General features: G+C 38.6%; 1 long non-coding RNA gene across 3 annotated transcripts in view; it reads left to right on the plus strand.

Moving 5' to 3' along the window:
- The first annotated feature begins 495 nt into the window (after positions 1-495).
- The window catches only part of LOC119708130, a 41,598-nt gene continuing 19,971 nt past the window's right edge, over positions 496-22,122 (plus strand). For all 3 annotated transcript variants that reach the window (XR_005258966.1, XR_005258968.1, XR_005258967.1), the window contains exons 1-3: positions 496-3,356; positions 14,783-14,850; positions 21,538-21,611. This is a non-coding gene — a long non-coding RNA (uncharacterized LOC119708130). The remainder of the gene's footprint in view (positions 3,357-14,782; positions 14,851-21,537; positions 21,612-22,122) is intronic.

The following is a 22,122-nucleotide window of genomic DNA, read 5'->3' on the forward strand; positions in this document are numbered from 1 at the left end:
AACTAAGATGGAAACCAGAGTCACTGGAACTAATGTTTCATACTTTGTGGAAAATAACAGAGCATGTATACCCACGTCTTGAACCTGTTTAAACCATGTTTCAGGAAATTAATAATAAAAAATCAAATCTATTATATAGAATATAAATTTCAATATATTTCCATGTGTCTCCTGGGTGTAGAATTGGGGAATCAGCTCTGGCAGTGAGCAGTGGTCTGCAGTCAGCTATCTGTGTGACTCAGGTGCACCCTGTGCTGCTCAAATTGAGAGACCTGGGCTTGCCATGGGACATTATCATAATAAAGAGATATGTCATGTGCTTGGAGAGGTACAAAATAAGGCAGCTCTCAAGCAGGAGGCCAAGGTATTTTTCGTCCTGTGTTTACCAAGTGCATTTGCACATGGAGTTCTTGGCTGCCACTTGCGCAGACTTCCTTTGGAAACCTTTTCCATCTGTCATGCTCTCATGCAAAAAAAACCACCTGGAGATTCCACCCCCATCACTGAAATGGAACATCTCTTTGTCTCTTACAGCTTTCAGCAAGACTTTTATTGAAGAGACATGGAGGAGAGGAAAAATGCAGACAAGGTGCTTTCTAGCATTTCATATCAAGAGCTGCAGCCAACAAGATCACAAATGCCTCAGATGGCAAAGAGAAAGGGATTCAGTTTCACCTGGACTCCTTATTTCCACTAAAAACCTCCCCTTTATCTGCAGCACTGTAAGATCCATCAGCTGCTTCATTCAGGCCTACTAAAAATTAAGTCTCTTTATATGTGGAGAATAGTGAAAGAAAGTGAAGCTAGGAGTTCTTGACACTGTTTTCTGCTATACTTAGAACTGCATGTGAAATACCAGCCACCTTCTTCACCTTCTTCACAAAAGTAGCAGAAAAGACTTTTCAATATGGTTTGTAACAACATTCTCTCTTGTAATACATCAGTCACATCAACAGCAAAATGGGAAAAAAAAATCACGGAAAAAATATATGAGAGGATGGGCATCCTAAACCTGATCAGTGATGATGTGGGGGAGATACGTCTCTTTTATGTCGTCTTTTTTCAAAACTGGAATTATTTTGCAAATTGACCACTCTCTTATATAATGATTCTGATTTTCAGAAGACAATTTTTGGACAGAACTTTATAATTTCTATAAGACATATACTGAATAGATGTTAGGATAACTAGATCATTTGAACAACTGGGATCCTTCTTTAACAGAATTTCCTTGATTTAAATTTCTGCTTCATGTAGTATGTGAAAGGAAGCTGCATATTCAGAAAATTGAGTGGCAAGGCCTGCTTAAAAGACTGGCTGTTGTGCCTATTACTGACAGTGAAAGCTGAAATTTCTGTTGTATTTCAGTTATATTTTGGTGATAGGAGCATTTAAAATTAGCTTTAAATGTATTGGAAATAAGTCTAGCTCTTATTTTGAGAAGGACTTTTTGGCTTCTCCTGTCTATTCTCTCCTCCTAACTCTATACAGGCCATGTCTCTCAAGGCACTGGAAACAACAGATTAGCACATTTTTCATGAGGAACTATTGAACTTCTGCTCATTAACTGTGTTTCTTCAACTCTCCTGCCTGACACCACACAGAGTGCCAGGCTGTGGCTGGGCTGACAAGGCTTTGTTGTGTCTCATTCTAATAAAAAGCACAATCAGCTGGTGCAGTGAAAAAAATATTGGTTTATCAGAGATAAAGAAAACAAATTATTCACAGGGAAATGATCCATAATTGCTTGTGATTGAAGTCTTTAAGAATTACTTGTAGGAGAAGAAAGGAATTGCATAATAAATTTAACTCCTTGGTTTGTTCTCAGAACATGAGTGAATTGGGGCAAAACTTTCCTATGAGCCAAAACACAGAAATGCTGATCATGCTCTTCAGCAGGCCTCTTAAATGTGCTTTTACTGAATTGAATGCTACCACCAATTCATTTTGTAATGGAAGAAAAAGAAGGTGGCAACCTTGTGAAAGTATCCTTTTATCAGACAAGACAGAAGGCAGAAAATGAATTGGAAAAATTCTTTTGAGACCTCTCTCCTCACCAGTCCAAAAAATGAATACAAATCTAATGGTATTGTTTGAAGAATGAAAAAATATGGGCACAAGAAAGTACTCTCAGTTTACCAGAACGAGGCCTGTCACAGAGACCATCACTGCGTCCTTCTCCACATCCCTTTCCAATACATTTTGGTAGTTGCTGTACTCTGGTACCAACCATCCATGCTTCACCACAGGGGAGTCTGCAGTTCTGTTTTGGCTGAGGAATTCATGGGTTGCAGGGATAAGAGACCAAAGGACAGCAGAAAATGGCAAAAAGGCAAGATAAATCTTGTGGTACCCTCTGATCTCCATGGTCTGTCTGCCAGCAGTTACCCCATGCAGAGTGCAGATGCACACACATAAATACACACTGCCAGCCTCCCTCTTCCCTGCAGTTGACTTTGCCATGCCACCTGTGCTCATACCACAGGAAGATATTCCTTATTCCTAGGCTTGCTAGAAGGAGGGGAATGAGGGATGGAAAAGGAGGTTGCTGCCTGGATGCAGGGCCTGAGGGGTTCTGTCAGGCACCTTCCCCCCAATGACTGTCTCACTGTGCCCACCACAGGTCAGGGGAGACTGCTGGTCACAGACTAATATCAGTAATTGCACAGGATATGTCACTTTGTGTGTCTGATGGACAACTGCCATGGTAATTGCTTATCCCCATACTGTGTACACAGTGACTGATAGATTTCTCATGAGCAATCAAGACTCTGGACAGAGAAGGATTAGAGACAAAAATTCATATATATTTCAACATACAGTTGCCGATGTAAAAGGCTGATGCCTAGTTGTTCTAGGTGCCAGAATAGATTATTATGGTCACAGGGCTGAGGTTATATCGAGTTTGTATTCTAACGTCCCAGTTTTAATGTCTAATAACGTTCAGACACTTTTCTCTGATCCAGAAAGGGTTTCTGTCCAAACATAACTTTATTTGTAAACTTTGAAAAATAATGGTTCTTGGGGTTTTTTTCCCATCCCAAAAATTATTCAGGTCTGTACTTTGATCATGGGCTGCTGAAAACAGGATTTGAATCAGACTAAATCCGCCTGCTTGCTGTCAGGGCATGCCCAAGGAGAGGCATCAGCAAGTCTTCTGTTAAAACTGGATCCAACCTATATATATCAGGACTTATCTTCTGTACAGTAACAGTGTAGGACAAAAAATATCTCTGCCAGAGAAAGTGAAAGAAGTGAGCTCAGTGTGAGAATAAACAAGGAATGTGGGTGAAGAAGGAAAGTGTGGTGTGCTGTACCTGGGAATTCTGAGAGAGATAGTGAAGGAGGACAAAAGGGTGAGTTATGCATATCTCTAATCAAAAAGGCATTACTATGTTTTAGCTGCTTCTCATTTTCTCACCGTCCTTTGGCAGTTGCTCTGCCTTCTAGGAAGGCCCATGGCTGTATTTTGTTTCTGTGAATGTTTTCTGTCAGCTTATGTTGAATGTTTCTTGCACTCATTGACTGAGCTCCTTGCAGTGTATCTCTAAGGGCTGCATAGTGTCACGTAGTCCTTTATTTTCTCTAGGCTGCCAGCATCACCCTCACTGATTCAGGGAACAGGGCTTTTGTTTAACTGTTGTCTCTCTTGTGCAGTGCTGCTTGAAACGTAATTGCAAATTTGTATTTACTCATTTTTTTTGTTTTCTAACTGAAAAGGGGGCAGATAACGATCCATGATGCTACACAATTTTCAGTAAGAACAGAGATATTTCAGTACTCTTTTGCAAGTACTCCCTGTCTGCCATTTCCTGTTAGTGTCCTTGCTCTCAACCAAATGTTGCACTCCCTGTTTTGCAATGTGAATATTTTAACTCCCGCACTGCCCAGGGCATTCCTTCTGCTGCTGGCTCAACTTTGCTTATGGTTTTAATGCCTCAGGACCCTTTCTGAATATTTTCTCATTTATATGAATGGGTTTTTCACTGTTTATGAGTATTGCGTAATTGCTGACATGACACAATCTTTTCCTAAAATGTGTTTTTATTCCCTGTCATCAACTTGGTGGGGCCACACAAACCATGTACATTCTGTCCTTATTCTCTGACTAATCTCAACATCTCTATCAAGTCACTCTAGTCCAGAGATTATACAAACCCTAGGGCTGACACTTGCAGCCTCATATTTGGAATCAGGACCATGAGAACACCTTTGCTTGAGCTTCTAACCACCACCTGCAGATAACTTTTCCATTTCTCTGGCAACTTAATTATGCATTGAAATTGATTTGGAGCCTATGAAGAAGAGACATCATTGTGAAATGTGATATCACAGATTATATAATTGTCTAATTTTTAAGTCCTACATTACATTATTGTCTTTAGTAAAGGAAGAAGAAAGTTCTTTTTAACTTAGGAAGTTACTCCCAGAGTCTTAATAAGTTATTTGATTTTTTTTTTGTTAGCCAATACTGTGGAATCTCAGGATATGAAATCACCTCCCCCCTTTTCTTCCTCTCTCCACCCCCCAAAAGAGATCAAACACTGGAAGCTGGGACCTATGGATACTCCAAGCATTTGCAAATGAACACATGAGAAGAAAGAAGCACCACCTAACAGTCTTTTTAGATTGCTCTTTGTCAGGGTGTTCCTATCTAAAGGGAAGTAAGACCCTGATCCAACCTAGCCAGTGTGGGTATGTGAAAGCAGGTGCCTCTTGACTATCTGACCTGCTTCTACACAAGGTGACTCATTCGGTGGATGAGGAGAAGACTGTGGTTCTTGTCTACCTAGATTTTAGAAGTTTTTGACACTGTCTCCCACATAATTGTCAAGCAGAAATTAGATGCTCATGACATCGAGAAGTGTGGTCTTTGGGTGAAAAAGTGGCTGGGTGTACCAGTCCTGAGAGGGGTGGTAAATGGAGTTAAATACAGTTAGGGACTGGTCACTAAGGGTGTTCCCAAAGGCTCACAAAGTATTGGAGCCAGTCCTGTATAATATCTTTTATTGATAATATGGATGCGGGGATCAAGGGCACGCTCAGTAAGTTTGCAGGTGACCAAGGTGGCAGGATGGAAGGACATGAAAGGCAGGAATGTGCTGCAGAGGGATCTGGACAGGCTGGATCAATGGGCCAAGGACAATTGTGTGAGGTTCAAGAAGGCAAAGTGCTGAGTCCTGCATTTGGGTCACAACAACCCCATGCAGCACCACAGGCTGGGGACAGAGTGGCTGGGGAGCTGCTCAGAGGAAAAAGAGGCTGGGTGCGCTGGTGGACAGCCAGCTGAAAGTGAGCTAGCAGTGTGCCCAGGTGGCCAAGAAGACCAATGGCATCCTGGCTTGTATGAAGAATAGTGTGGCCAGCAGGATTAGGGAAGGGGCTGTAACCTACTTGGCACTGGTGAGGCTGCACATTGAGTGCTGTGTATAATTCTGGCCTCCTCATTAAAGAAAAACATTGAGGCGCTGATATGTGTCCAGAGAAGGGCAACAGAACTAGTGAAGAGTCTGGAACACAAGCCTGATGTGGAGTGGCTGAGGGAGATGGGCTTTAGCCTGGGGCAAAGGAGGCTCAGGGGTGACCTTACCACTCTCTACAATGACCTGATAGGAGGTGGGGTTGGTCTCTTCCATGTAACAAGTGACAAGATGAGAGGAAATGGCTTCAAATTGTTCAGGGGAAGTTTAGATTGGGTAGTAGCGAAAATTTCTTCACCTAAAGGGTTGTAAAGCACTGGAACAGGCTGTCCAGGGAAGTGGTTGAGTCACTATCCCTGGAGGGATTTGAAAGACATGTAGATGTGGCGTTAAGGGTTATGGTTTAGTGATGGACTTGGCAGTGCTTGGGTAATATTTAGACTTGATGATCTTGGAGGTATTTTCAAACCTAAATGATTCTATGATTGTCTATGCTATTGTCTCCTGGAAATGTTAGCTCTAATAAGTAACATTTTAAATAATACCTTCCAGAGTCTGAATGGCTTTAATATTAGTAGCATAACAGACCTGTACATTTTGTTGCACAACATCAGTAAGAAGCAGAATTGCTGTGAATGGTGAATATTTTCTATGTATAGATCTCACTGTATATGCATCATGATGACATTAAATAAGACTTTATTGATAGGGCCAAAATATGGCTCAAAGCTTGCTGTACTGAATATAGAAACCACAAGTTTGGGACAGTTAACTTCCTAAGGAAAACAAGAATGAATTTGTAAGTAGTTTAATATAAGAGATTCAAAACCTGAAAAACTCAGACTAGGTAAAATTCCATTTTATGTATATTTAAAAGGAGAAATAAATAGAAATTTGGTGTCCTTCCAAAGATATCAGGTATTATTGTACAGTACATGTGACATAGAACATACCAAAAAAGACTTATTAATGGAGTGACTGACAGCATCATGCTCCTATTACACAATTCATGATCAAACATGACAAAATGGCCCTTACGAACATCATACCATTTGCAGACCTATTGGCAAGGAACTGAGAAGTTTTAGATGTGATGAAGACACCTTTCACATCAATTGAAGTGATGTGAAGAGCTCCAGAGAGACCCCTCTCCAACATATGAAGACATGGAGGTCTAGAGAGTCACAGTGGACTCCACTTTGGGACCTGGAATAAATTTTATATATAGCAAAAAACAATGCTGTAGGACAAACAGTGCAAATCATTAGTTGTCTCTCAATAATCTCCAATCATCATAAAACACATGGAAAATACAACTTGCACTGAACTTTTGGTCTGTGCAAACTCATTCTCTGGCGTGATTAATGGGATGAATTCATCTGATCCCATCAGTACTCTGAAAAACCAAAGACATTAGCTGGGAAACATCAAGGCTTTTGAAGATGGTAACTTTGGATGAAACCAAGTATGTGATAAAAGAACTGGCGACCTGACTGCAGAGCCCGTTGCCTGCACTTACATGCTATAAACAAAGGTATATCTACACAACAGTGCCCTGCTATGCCCATTAGCTTGAAGCTATTCCTGTGGAAAAAAAAAATGGGCTTGTTTTGCATGAAAAACAAGGTGTGTGGGTTAGAGATATAGAAAAACCAACAAGAAAAATCTCTATTGAGATAGAAAATCAGCTGTGGTGTGTGGCTTGTCATAGCACCAGGATCAGGCACCACTACCAGTTATGAGAGTAGCTGTGCTAACAGAGATGTGACTCGTACAGTTCAGTGCAGCTCAGGAATTACTATCAGTGACCTGAGTAACAATTGATCTTAGGAGAGGGTAAGAATTATTTGCCAATAAGCTTATGAGAAGCAGTAGTGGAAAATCTTTATTGCTACATCTCCTTGTGTTTCAAGAGAGACTTTCAGTTCAGCGTGGCTGCACCATGGAATACCAACTTTTCCTTGTTTTACCTCTGCAGAAGTTAAAATGTGACAAAGGAGAATACAACCACATGAGGGAAAATGTCTCTGCCTCAGCGTTCACTGAGAATATCTTCAAAAGGCTGCTCTCAGAAACACCAACAGGAGACCAGCTGGTGCTGACTGCATGTGACAACCTCCCCAAGTTGAGACAGAGCAGTCACACAACATAAAACTCCCTGACAGTTAATCATACATTATCTAGTTCTTGTTGGCCTTCAGCCATGCTTCTTTTTTTTCTTCACTGGGTTATTTTAGGACTACAGGAACCCATTTTTCCCTCTAATCAGATCTCTGTAGCCAGGTGCTCTGGAAGTCCTCGGACTTCAAAAGATGGAAGAGTGGAGGAAACACAGTTAGGGAGCCTATGACTGACAGACTACATATTGATGCTGAAAAGACAATAATCACGTGAACATTCAGGACACAGAATAGCAGCCAGAGAATGCCAGAGGGGAAAAAAATCCTATAATACTCATTTTATTCTATGTATTCTATCTAGAGTAGTTGTTATGAATCTAAAGCTTAGATTCAGAAAAAGAGAGCCCACTGCACATTGGAAACCAGCATGCAGATTAACTATTAGTGAGAAACACCTGTAAAAAGAAAACTCAGTGGTTAGAGGGACATGAAAGAGATTTACAGATATTCAGGTAAGTCCTACATGTCTTAGTAAGTTTTGTTGCATTCCTTGTAATGGAGCAATTGGCAGCAAAGAAGGAATTGTTGCTTTACCACCGGAGTCTCAATTTAGTGCAGTGTCTATGTGCCCAGTGGATAGGTGCAACTGTAAACAAGAGACCTGTGACCCCTGATAACACAGATGTGCATTTGAGCAGTGACTTTGAGGCTGAAGTTAGGACATGAGCATGCACAATATTTGAGAACATCACATAAACACATGAACATTTGGATTCCTGGGTGTTAAAGGAATGATAAAGGCCTATTAAAGCTGTCTGGATTGGTAGGAGTTGTAATGTTCAATGTAGGCAGCAGGAATAAGTACTAATATTTTAAAGTTCTGTGTGGTTTTATGTTCACTTACTGTCATCTAAGTTAAACTCTGACTGACTGTTCTGGCACTAGTACTTGTGTTGTCACTTTAAATCAAATTCTGCCTTGACATTCAGGACTTTATGAGTCTTAAAGAATCTTTACTGGTGTTTGTCTTTCCTCTATGGTATAGTGCGATAGTTCATGTGGCTACAAGACTGGATGGAGTAACAGTGCATTTGTTATGTAATATGTAACAAGTGGTTATGTATTTCTTAAACTTACTTTGGTGACTGCTTGATGCTTTTTTGGAAAATAAAATAAATAGTGCCATTCATTCAAATGTTGTCTCTGACTTTTTACATGAGGATTCAGCTTTTAGAACTCCTATCAGCATTTTTGATATTAAGATAGACTTTACATTCTTTACAAACAAGAGCTCCATTGATTCAGATTAAATAGTGGTGAGTGGTGTGTCCTACATATCGTTGTGATCTTTGCAGAAATATGTATGAAATGGCATTTGAAAGTGGTCACAGAAACACAGCCATGCACTTTTGAATATTTCCTTAATTAATTGTGAATTAAAAAAAAATCTGTTGCTGTGTTTCTCAGAGTGGAATTGTTCCCCAAGACATCTCAGGAGGCTCTTCTCTGTGTGCTAAGCTCACAGAGTAAACAGAAGTTGTTTTTGTCTCCTAGGATTGTTTCTGCCCTTTTTTTTTTCCTCTTGCCAGGACACTGTTGCTTTTTATTCCTTCTGTTGTGTCTTTCAATGATCCATACAAAGAGCAATTCTTGGTAATCAGGACTCTGCAGCACCTGGCTACAGCAGAGGCTTAAAAGTTGTCAGAAAATCAAAGCCCATTTTTGTGATATTGACATTAACTATCAGGACAAACACAAACTCTAGGGAATCAGCAGTGTTCCTGGAATTGTGGCACCTTGTGCTCAGAAACACAGAAACAGGAAAAGCTTTTCTGATGGCACCAGAGCCAGCAACAGCTTGCAGGTCTGTGGAACAAGCTCTGGAGAGGGATGCCAGAAACAATTAATTGCCTTCTGGAAATAATAAGGGGCAGCAAAAGGGGAGTAGGAGCCTAGAAAACCACTTCAAGTCTTAAAAATAATTTGCTTCAGTTTGAGAATCTGGCTAGTCTATTTCCTTGAATTATTTCTTCTGCTATCACTTTGAGAAATGCAAAGAGAATGACTCAATCCTCCAGCATCTTACATGCGTCTTAGTCATTGTCAATCACAAAAAAGTTACAGTCTGCTTCTCATGCTGAATTGAAACACTTCCTGAGAGAATAGGCATACTTGATGCAATGCTGAGTCACTCTCAGCTGCTCACCATTATTAGGTATTCAGCACTGCTAAATTGATACAATTAATTTTCCTGAAGTCCTATAAAAGTCTCTTTATCCTCCTGACATCCCAATATTATTTCTATTCTTTTTTATTGTGGTAGTCAGTTTGCTGCTAAGACATTATTTCTTTTCTTTTTTATTATGGCAGTCAGTTTGTTGCAAAAACAAAGACAAGCCAGCTTTTGCTCTTGCTTTTGTATTTGAATCCCTAAGACGAATTTTTTTATTCTCTTTTTTTCCACTTTGTGAATCACTGCATCTTTCAGAATATGAATCTGTAGAACATGATGCTCTTAGGTATAAAGTGAAAGGATGAAACCTCTTAGCCATCTCCTGAAAAGTCACAGAAAAAGAGCCACTGGATAGGCTGACCTACATACCAGATAGTGTCCCTTAAACAAAACAAAACAAAACTTTTTGGATATTTTCTGTGAATTATTGAGGCAGATATTACCATTGAAGATAGGACACACAAGTATAGTCCAGAATGCTTTCTATTTAACATTTTATTCTTTGGTTCACTTTTCCAACATGAAGTGCTCGAAGGTTATTACACTTACTCCCCTGATTTGCACAAAACTACCTTTTGTTTTCTTTTTTAATGCCTGTTTCATATGATTTTTGGGCATGGGTGACTTAAAGCTATAAAAGAACAGTTTGAAAAAAGCCATGTTTAAAAATAGTTTGTAACCTATGCCGCTGGAAAAAAAGCATGATTAGGTAGGTATTCTCCACAGTGAGAAGAACTAGATGAGGCATGCACCTTGGTCCTGGAGTTCAAGATACTGTAATTCTGCCTGGTAAAAGCAGAAAGCAAGTTTAAGAAAGGAATAATTGTGATGACTTGTTGGGTCTGTCTTAGCTTATCTCACCTGTCGGTCTGATGTACCAGGAGAGGCTGATTTCTTGGAAAGCATATACCAGAATGTGGCTGGCCTCATTTTCTGAATCAGCAGGAAATGTGTTCCATATACACGCACACTCTAGGGATTCCAAATGTTGAAGTCCCCCAGAGAGGGTTTCTTGGGGGAACAGGTTTTAGGTTTTGCATTCCATGAACAAACTTTCCACACCTCTCTCCTTTATAGTACAGTTCTGTATTTCAAGCTGAAGTCAAACAACTCCCCTTCTTCTCCATCTGAAAACCAATTCCTGTTAAACTATGCAAAATGATAGTTAAGTCCTTTACAAGGTAGACAACTTGCACTCTCTCCTACTGCATTTCACATGAATGAAAAAAGCATTCCTACATTTTGGGAACTGCTAATGGCAAAAAGAGGCTTTCCAGAATTTAAGCTACCTAAGACACAACAGCAATACACTTTCAAAAAAAAAAAAAAAAGAAATATTACCTCTGCTACTGCAAAATTATCTCTTCTCCAGGAATAGCACTTTCCTCTCTCAGCTCATTCATTTTCCTCAGTATGCTTCCTTGACCTCCACTTCTGTGACTTGAACACCGCAAATTTCAAGGTCTAGGCTAAAATAAAGATGGAGCTAACAACATGACTAATGAAATAGAGACTGAATTTTTCTTTTGAACAATACAGAATTTGTTTTTAAGAGTCTTTGTTTGTTTAGAAGCTTGACTCTGAGCAGACAGTGAGCACCAGCGATTCCAAGAAAAGGGGTAATATGTATTGCAAAAAGGATCCCAGAAAGGACAGTGGACTTATTCTATGTAGATTGTCACGATCTGTTCGGACCAACAAAGAAATAAATGGCATGAGAGCACCAATCTTTTCGAGTAGAGCTTCTCCTCAACACCTTCTGTGGCCTGTTTGCTTTAGGCAGGAGGGATTTTTACAACTGAAACCCTCTTACAGCACTATGATTTGTCTGTATGAGGCAGTATATATCCTCATAAAAATTATATAATACCTCCAAAACCACCATTGTGACTCCAAGTTTCATGTAAATTGGATTATCAGTGTAAATGTGCACATCTTCATTCTATGGCAAAAGGCCCTTACTGTGTGTTGAATTTTAAAAAATTAATTAAAATAATTGAAGTTCACACTTTCTAGAGCCTCATTTTACTATATTAAATAACATTTGGAAGTTAACTATGCCAGTGTTGGATCCCAGACATCACTTTTGTGTCATTGTGTAGAAGTCAAATTTCCCCATTTGTTGGCTGGAAGTTTTGCATTATTAGAGACATCCTGAGAAAAGGTCAATAAATTTTCCTCCTTTTGGTAGTTCTGTTTTGGGGAATGACACTGTTGGTACTTTGCTGTCAAAACTTTACATTAAGAAGATAAAAAAAATAAACTTCAACAAATTCATGAACTGCTGAAGGTCTTTGCTCCATATCTATGCTGACACCTTGAGGGTAACCAAAGCCATGTGCTCTAAACTTAGAAACCTAGAGAACTAACTTATCTTTATGTACTGCCCATTTATCAAAAGAAAGAGAAACAAAAGCATTGTAATAAGTGGGAAAATTTGATGGAGGATCACATTGCCTTGTGTGCTCAGGTGCTGACTTTTAGCCATCCTAAAGGTAGGGTTGGAAAGCTAGTTGTGCTCTTCTAAAAACAGACAATGGAGAGAGAAGGACCACTGATTATATTCCTCAACTAGTGCAGAAAGTCTGCATTCAGTTTCTTGCTCTGCCATGACCCCAAAAGCTTCAGTGATCCTAGAAAGATCTTTTTTCTTGAAAATTGAGAGGTATTCAAAGTATTTGCCTCTGCAAATGCAAGTACCTTCTCTTGATCTTTCTTGTTCTAAAACTGTATTCTGATATACACTTTAGAAACTCTTTTTTTTTATGTAAGCACTGTTGATAGGCAAAATGAAATTGCTTTTTGGATTGATTCTAACACCTAGACAAGAACATAGAGTCCTATATGCCTTTATAATTTTGTGAAGTCCGTGTGAAGGATGGGCAGAATTGCAGTCTCTCCACTTAATGTGGAACAGGAATTGCTCTCCAGCTAATGTCTCAAAAGGGGCAGAGAGGAAATGACAGCATCAGGATAAGAGCTTGGCACCAGACTTTCTTGGCTGCCTGCAGGAAGGGAATTGTGTTACCATTGTTCTATATGGGACTTGTGCTTCTCCTCTCTTAGTCGGAAATTGTAAGTTCTCCTGGGTTGGTGAGGTGCCTGTTTCCTGCATTGAAGGTCCACGCAATTTGGGTACAATTCGGGCCTCCAGTTTCCTTTGAAAAGGAGACTCATGTCTCTCATGACTTCTTTTTGCATGTATATGAATTGCATTTATATGCAATGCAAATTGCTCATACATACCAATATGTATTTTTACCTCTGTGGGTTGTAACTGCAAAAGATCGTGTTTTTCTTTCTGCTATATCTGGACATCTTCATTTGCAATGAGCTACTTCTGAAATCTCATTCTGATCATCATTTACAGGTATCCACTCTTTGTCTTGCTTATGAGACAAAATTTCACAGGCATTTTAGACCCTCAGGAACCTGCAGGTGTCAAAGTCTCCTATTGGCTCTGGAGGGTGCATTGCAAAACAAGGGCTAGCCAGTCCAGCTGGGGCATGCAAGGCAGTGTAGGAATTTTACTAATTGAAATTTTATTCAGTGACGATCTGTTAAGTGACCATGAAGATTGTCCTCTTCTTCTCCATTGTACCATTCTGAGTGCTGTACCTCCCCAAGATAAACATTGCTGCTATGTGTCAAGGCTGGACAAGCTTATGTTGGAGTGAACCACTTAGAGACTGTAACAAGAGAAACAAGACTGGAGACCCATGCCATCCTCTCCATCCGTTTGAAAGTGCTAGTTACTCCTGGTTTGCATGCTGTTACAGCCCTGGTCTTTCTTCAGGTCATGTATCCACCAGCCCTGGACTGCAGCATATTTTTTTGGGTTTGTTTCTACTAAAAAGAGTATAATGGTCAGAATGAAGGCAAAACATCAAAACTCACTGAATATTAAATATTGTTCTCCTTTATCACATTCAGAAATTTTAGTAAAACAAAGTTTTTATGACACTTTTGTATACCGTCAGCTGGAGTCATCATGAGAGCAACATGTCATTTTCTGTTTTGTCAGACCTGCAAGCTGTTGCAGAAGTTACACTCATTTTTGGTCATTAGGGAGCTTTAACATATCTGCGTTAGAGAAGAAGACACTGTGACACAATTTCAGTTTGTTTGCCCACTGACAGGTTTTCAGGGACTAAACAAAAAGTAACAAGACCATCTAGTGTTGGGGGCTGTTTTTTCTGCTTTATGTGTACCACAAATATCACAGTGCCCTTGCAGACTCCATGAAACTCCATTTAGTATGCCATTCCTCAGCAATCAACATTGATTCCTAGCACATCTCCTTGGATTTGCATTAATCTCTCTCTGCTTCATCTGTATTTATCAATGTTTCAGAAATTTGGGTCACCTAGTCTCATACTCTAGCATGTCTGCCCAATTGACTTGATAATCTGAAACTTTTAGGAAAAATCAGCAATGAAATAAAATAACATAGATATATTTAGATCTGACAAATGCACTGTGACTAATTGTGCCTGTCAGCATAGTCATGTCATATTATATCTTAGATTTCCTAGCACCCATTTAGAAGAAAACCCACATTGTCTTGAAGGAAAATTTCCTAAGAATAATAGTAAAAAATACTAAATTGCAGCAGCGTTTAAATCTATGTTTGCAACATTGCAATAGGAATAGGTAGACTAAAGCAGAGCTAATACAAGTCTATGAACTTTTGCCTTTCCAGCACATGAAGATTTCCCCAACCCTTCCCCTCATTAAATACTTTTAAAATGCTCCTACAGTGCAGCTTGTGTTTTATGCTAGAGCATGGTAATCCATCCACATGGTGTGCTGGCAAAGCAAATATGCTTTTACCTGCAAAACATATACTTGGTTATTCACTTCTTCTCTCTTCTCCTTTAAGTTCATGCAAGGAAATTTCCTGGGGAATTTGAGAGTCATCTGCTATCCCATTCACTCAAGGTAAAATGATACCTATGAACACTCCTCCAGTGAAGGTCTAAAGTAATGAACTAGTGTTCTTTCTGCAGATGAACTTGAATGTCACAGACAGAGCAACGGGAATTATCCCAGAATATGAACAGATTCTCTTAACCAGGTCTGTGGTTTTCCTCTCCTTTTTATTTGTCATTCTCTTCCAAAGATCAGCTGAAGTTTGTATGTTTCAAGATGAATGTTTCAGACCCCTGCAAAATATGGAAGACTGAACATTATGTAGTAGAGTCCGTAAAAAAGATAAAGATATTTGTTAGATAGGCTTTTCAGGCTAAAATAAATTTTCTATACACATAACAATGCTAAAATACCTTAATAAAATAAAGGATTTAGGGGATAGAGGTATAGAGGTATAGTTGAGATGGACAGGGAGCTTCAAGATATCTCATTTTCCCCTTATTTCCACATTTGTCTGCCTGTTTGTGTTATCACAGTAAACCTAACTTCTGTGCTGATTTGTGATAACAAGGCAAGGAATTAGAACTGAAAAAAAAACCAATTAGAGTTCTGAGCCAGTCTTTTTGTTATTTTTCGTTTGATTTCTATAAAGTTTTCCTTAATGTTTTTGCTTTTCTGAAAGTTTCACTCACCACAAATCATGCTTTTAAAAAGGCCCCCTTAAAAGTTTCTTAAGCTTCTCGTTCACATGGAGACAACAGATTGGGAAGGGCAGACAGCTCAGTGAAGCACAGTCCCTCCCTCCTGCCATGGCATCCTGATGTACTGCCCCAGCTTAGAAAATCTGCCCTCTGGGACTGATTTCTTCCTTACCGTGAATGAAATAGGTAGTCATCTGAAATCATGTTGGGTCACCCCTGGAGCTGTGGAAAAAATTAATTTCAAAGTCATTTTCTCTACACCATCTACAATGAGCAATAACATTTTACAAAAATGGGAAGTAATTAGGACTTCAAATTAATGGATTTCCTACCTCAAGATGGACTTCTGCTTCTAGCTTTTGATAGAACTGCTTTATTAACAAGCTTCGGACTGCTCAATACAGTTAGAGTCCCAGACTGGATGCTGGCCGAGACCTGTGAATTTTATTAATGATTGAATAACCAATGAGAAAATGCTGTAAAACTTTCAGATTTTTAAATAATTCACACTTACCTTAGAAGACTTCTGCCCTCTTTTTCTGACTGCAGAGAGAATATACTTCAGCTGAGACATTTTTCTACTGATTTGATTTTTATACAATATTTTTTTCTGCTGCTCTGGAAATCAAATACTTGGATGACACAATAGGCCCCCTTCAAACTCTGTGGAGCACAGAACAATCTGTGTCATTTCAAGCCAAGATGGCTCAATTAATGTAAATCACGGAGTCACTAAATGTATTGCTATTTATAAAATTAGTCACCTGCAGCATCATCCTGGATGAAATTTAGTGGCAGAAACAATGTTGGAGCCATGCTATCAGCACATGAAATATAGAGAACGTAGTGTCTCCTTCAGGTGCTTGGAAGTGGCACATCTCTTACTTGAGCATGAGGAGTACTTTTCCATTCATTCTGTACCAAATATCAAAAGGCAATAAAATCCTTTTACGAAAGAAAATATTTTGTTTCCCTAAAAAAATTTTATATCTTTCCGTTCTTTTTAGATGTTAAAAATTACAAAATTGCAGTTAGAAATTTAAAAGATTAATATCAAAATTTTTCAGACCCAAAGGACTTGACAAAAGGCAATTATATGTTTTCTTTTGTGGTCCAAAATCTGTCTAGCATATCAGGTTACACAAACCTAGAAAAATAGATCCACAGAAAATGGTAGGATTAATCTAGTATATGATTTCTGTTTACCCAGAGTAATCATGATTTCTATCTCTACGTTGTTTTGCAAGCAAAAAAAAAAAAATTACCTTCTCCTACCTAATTTTCTGTAGATAATATGAGAGAAAGATTTTGCAGTTTTCAATTCCCTATGATGACAATTGCATTAGCAGTTTTGTTTTTCTCCAGAGGCTACACACAGTGCTATCACGACGTGATCTCCTGTAACATTAGTAGTAACAACTTAATGCAGAACTCCAATAATTCTCACTCAGTGATGTAAAATTTACATTCACATCAGTGAAAACAGAATTTGTCGTACTGAAGTTCTTTTCTCTGAGTAGCTGTTTGACCTTATAAGGCAGAAGATGCTTTGTGCACTAACAGATGTCATTTTACTGGATATGAATCGGTTAAGCAGTGCTGTGCTAAAGCTGTTAGCATTAAGGTTTGTCAGCTGATTTAGTTCAAAGCAATGTAGCTTAAATGTCAAAAAAATATATATATACACACATACACATACGTATTTACATCTGCAGTGTAAAAAGAGAATTGTTTAGAAACAGCTTACTGTACCTTGAACAACAGAGACCTGAAAAGTAAACTGAGGATGCAGACATCACCAACACAGTTTCAGTGGACTCATTTAATGCACGGGTGACTCTCAGCATCAGAATGTAAAAGTCGGGCAAAAAAAGTTTTGATTTCTGGAAAAAAAAAAGTGCTTGATTTTCATTTTACTTAGTGTTGCAATTCTGTGTGAACACGCAATATTATGTGTCAAGAAAAAAGGTGGTTCTGCTGAAGAAAGTTGCTTTATCATTAATTTTGGTTGATTGATTAATCTTCTAAAAAGTCATGGATCCAATAATGGAATGAAAACAGTCAGTGAATTCATGGAAGTCTGAAATATCATGAGGAGCTGACAGCACTTTGACTGGGACCCTAATTTATACACCTCTTATTACTGATCTAGGCCAAGATCCTTTTCCTGACTGGCTCATGACACTAGTTAGAATTGAATAAACAGTGCAGTTTTGGTTCATGCTTGAACCACAAAAGATAAAAGGATTAAAAATTCAGGCCAGAACAAGCAAAGCAATATTCTTAGTGAGAAGGGAAAAAAAAAGAACAAAGATCAAATAAGTATAACTACTTTTTATTTTGCATTTGCCTGAAATATTTCAAGGAAGCCAAAATTAAATTTGTGCATTGTTTTCAGCTTATTTATACCTGAAGTAAAGAAAATTCTGAAACAATTATTTGCATTAAAATTCGGGCCAATTAAACAAAGTTATTTTTGAATAAGCATGCATCCAACTGTTTATCAAATCTGAAAACCATTCCAAAGAAATTTTTTTGTATGCATATATTGTGGATTTTAATTTTTTTTACTATTTTTATTACTATTCCTAAAATAGCAAGTACAGAACTCTCTGACCAGAGAGAAAGCTTTTTTTGGCTCCCATTTTCTACATATTGACTTATCTCCAGAAATATAAAGAATTTGTCCCATTCCTTTTTGTCTTTCTCTTTTAAATCTTCAGGGTTTCAATTAATTGTAGACCCCACCTGCTTTGAGCAGGAGATTGGTCTAGAGACATACTGGGATTCCTTCTGATCTGAATTCTGTCTGTGTGACCAGTATTGGTAAACACCATTTTAAACGTCTTTTTTTGTGGAGTACACCATCTTCTTCATTACAGAAGAAATAAGACAAATATTTCACCCATCCCAGTAAACAATCTTCATAATGCAATTTCTTTACTTATATACTGAACTAACATAGAGCAACAGAAATTCACTTATTAGTGTGCCTGAACTCTGACACGTCAGGCTACCATGAAGAGCAAGAAAATTGCTTATTTTACTGGCCTGTTTACTGAATCCTAGGCTAGTCCATCAGGGACGTCAGTATAACTTGAAGATTCACACACTTGAGATAACAGCAGCAATTCCTCTAAGAAGTACCAATTTTCGCAGTGGGACCAATCACCTGCTTTCCTCAATGTCTCCCTAAAGCAGCTGCCAAAATCTATCTGCACTACGCGTGTTAGTGCCAATGAGAGAAAGTGGAAAAGAGATCTCATCTGCTTTGTACCACTTTTAGGAAGGAGTTGTCAGCTTGTTTCCATTGCCCAGAAGGAGAGCCTGCATAGTTACTGTAGTCCAGGCAACTAACTCTTCTATTGCCAAACTTAGACTGTGTGGATCTCATCTTCTGTTCCTATTATAAAGATAAAGCTGAAAATCTGGAGTTTAAAGTTTTCATTGTGCATCCCCAAAATCTTGGTCTCTTTACACCTATAAAACATTCCTGTACAATATCCATGATGAAGACATTGAGGCACATTGAGACACTTACCCAAGTCCAAGGCCAAAATCAAAATTTCTACTTTAGAATGGCCCATAAATGAATGGTCTCAAAATCTTCCAAAATATCATTAAAGATTTTATTCCTATTAGCATTTTCAAGGTGTAAAGGTGGTGAAATAATCATATTGTACATCCTCCTTAACCAAAGAAAACCAAACGTTTTTACATTATCACAATTAAAATACTACTGTGATAGATACCTAGTTTTGGTGTTAAGTGCATATTTCTCTGTCTGTGAAGACATTAAAGTCCATCTATTGTGACTTTTATTAAGTAGAAGAAAATTAGTGCCTAGTAATCTGAAGAGTACAAATAAAAGGAAAAGATGACTGAATTAGATCAATCAGTTTAACTTCAATTCACAGAATAAGTCTGGAGCAGTTTTCAGAATGCAGAAAACAACAGGGAGAGAACCAGAACCCAACATAGATTTGCCAAGAATAAATCAGAGCAAAATAATACACTCTTTCAATGACTGGGTAATAGGACCTGTGGACAGATGAGGAGCAGAGGGACACATGTACCTTTACTTGTGCAAAATTTTTGACTCAGTCTCTGTTAATATTCTCATGTCCGGAGTAAAAAAAAAACAAACATAGCCTTTATTCTGTGGGCACAAAACCACACCACGGAGAAATGAATAAAAATCTAACTATGCTCAGGGCTCTGTGGGGGGGTCTGCCTTAGATCTGCTTCTGCAGATCTAAGGTTTTCATTAGTAAAAGGTTCTAAGGTTTTCATTAGTAAAACAGATGGTGGAATAGTCAAAATGCTCATTAGTTTTGTATCTGTCACAGTGCTAGGAAGGACCCCAAATGTGTTGGAGGATAGCAGTAAAAATAAAAGTCTACAGACATGGACTGAAAACATAGTATGTAACTCAAGGTAGAAAAGGAATGGGGGCAAAGTTAAGAGAAAGGGCCAGATAGTAAAGAAAGCATCAGTTATACAAATTGATTATGATGGTAAGTATCAGGAAGTAAGGCCTTCATAAAGATCTTAAGACTTTAGTGGATCACATATTGGGTCTGAATCAACAACATACGATTCTTTTGCAAAGACGAATATTCAGCTCATAGTGTAAAAACCAGAAATATATCCTACAAGATGCATGCAAAATCAGAAGTTTTAGAAACCTCAAAAAAGTAAGATTGGAAGAGTGGGAAATATCAAGCCTAAGGAAGACAGAGAAGGACATTTAGGCAAGAAATTTTAATAATATTAAGCCATTCCTGTTGGTACAAAAGGAAACAATACTTTTGTCTGTATGCACAAAGAACGGGAAAAGAAGAGTTAAATTGACATGATGAAAGATACTAGAAATGTTTTCCAATTATAAAGTTAACTGAGCACACTGGGAACACTTGCTAGATTGGGAAGACTGGATCTGCTGTCGCTGGAAGTCTTTAATGAAAAGTTATATTTTTTTCAGAAATAACATTGCTATCATGAATCTCTGGAGCATTGTGATGAATCAAATTGGTTTGTGTTTTTGATTCTGCTGGAAGGACACAGCATAGTAGATAAAATAAGGACTCTTTTGTCTCTTGTACATTACTGTAAATCTGAATTTTACTTATCTAATGAGTCAGTATTGGGCATTAGGGCATCATTTCAGTAAGACTGGACACTTGCATGTTATCACAATTGCATCCAGAAACTCTTTGGTATAAATGAGATAAATCTGACAGCAGCCACTGCTGATCACTGCTAGTCCTTGATTCTTCTAAGTGTTTTTCCATAAGCACAGCCATTAGCACTGTGTGGGAACTATTGTTTTTTACATTCAGTCTAATTATTTGTATAGTATCCAAATATGGTGGCCAAAGAAGAGAAATACACTTGGAGTAAAACAGGAGTAAAAAAAAGTATGTATGAAGACCAGTTTTTATAGCTATATGTAAGTGTAAAGCTGTTGGCTAAGAATTGGAAGAGGTTTTACCTCCATTAGATTGGAAAATGCACAAGTGACTCTGATGGTTTTAGAGACATTTAGAGGCATTATAATCCCATTCTGCTCTCTGTCTGCAGTGTAGCTCTCCCTAAACAACCTAGTCTATGGGGGTCAAGGACTAACCAAATAATGAGCTTCTGTCTTGTACTTGGTCATCTTTCAAACCAAATTTATACTAAGGTAGCAGTGGAACCTTTTTCCCCACCTTTCACTTGGGTGAGGAGGCAGGTTCTCAAGAGCCTCACAGGGCATACTTCCTGACTGGGTCTTCTCCAAAACTGAGATATCCAGAAAATTTTTCCTCACTTAGGTCCCGTGTGTCTAACACAGGGCAAACTCATGCTGCAGCATTTCCCTCAGTGGGTCCTTATCTAAACTCTTCCTCAGTCAGGCCTTTTGCATTTTTACTGTCTCAAAACTCACAGGAGAAGGTGCGCAAGTCAAGTATATATCAAAATGCATTAAAGACTTCCCAGGGTTATTATCAGACTGCAAACTTCCCAGCACTACAATAAACTTAATTACCCTCAAACTGTTTATACCACATTGTCAAAATACACTCAACACCTCACTTTTGTTCCTAAATGAATTAACCTCAGTTCTCTCTCTTCTCCTCTATTTCCCATAATAACACTTTCTTCCTGTGTTTCCTACCTGCCATTGGTTTTGCCTGGAGGGTCTCCAGGAGGTGATATCTGCTCTGGCTAGCCCAAATCCATGTGCCTGTGGAATGGTCTTGCAGGTGCTTCCTCTGCTTGGGTAAGTACCTGGTACATTTTCATTTTGAATCTACGGCATGGATTTAGCCCCGAGAGCAGCCTCAGAAGCTGCGTGTACCAGCTGTTCAAAGTCACATTTGTGGGTAAACCTTCCTTTCCCAAGTCAGAGCTTGAGAAGCTTTTGGGCAAGACTGGCAGATGAGCATCCCACTCCTTTGGATTAATTGCAAAAGAAATCTTTTGCCGGGGAAAGCAGGCCAAGTTTTTCCCCTGCCACCTCTCTACCTTCTTACATAAAACTGTTTAATCTGCCAGCTGTAGCACAGAAAAATAACCTAGATGCAACCCTTCCTATTTCCTGTACATATCTGTATTTTCCATGATTGTACTGCTGTACATTTTAATAAATAGGCAGCACACCTGCTGAGTAGGACAAAGAGAAGTCTCCTTTCACCTACCACAAGCAGTGGAAAAGGAAATACAGATACAAAATCTATGATTAAAGAAGACAACAAAAATGACCTCCAAAATTTGATTAAATGGGAGCATCT

The sequence above is a fragment of the Motacilla alba genome, chromosome 1A, assembly GCF_015832195.1.
Source record: "Motacilla alba alba isolate MOTALB_02 chromosome 1A, Motacilla_alba_V1.0_pri, whole genome shotgun sequence".
Taxonomy (NCBI): Eukaryota; Metazoa; Chordata; class Aves; order Passeriformes; family Motacillidae; genus Motacilla; species Motacilla alba.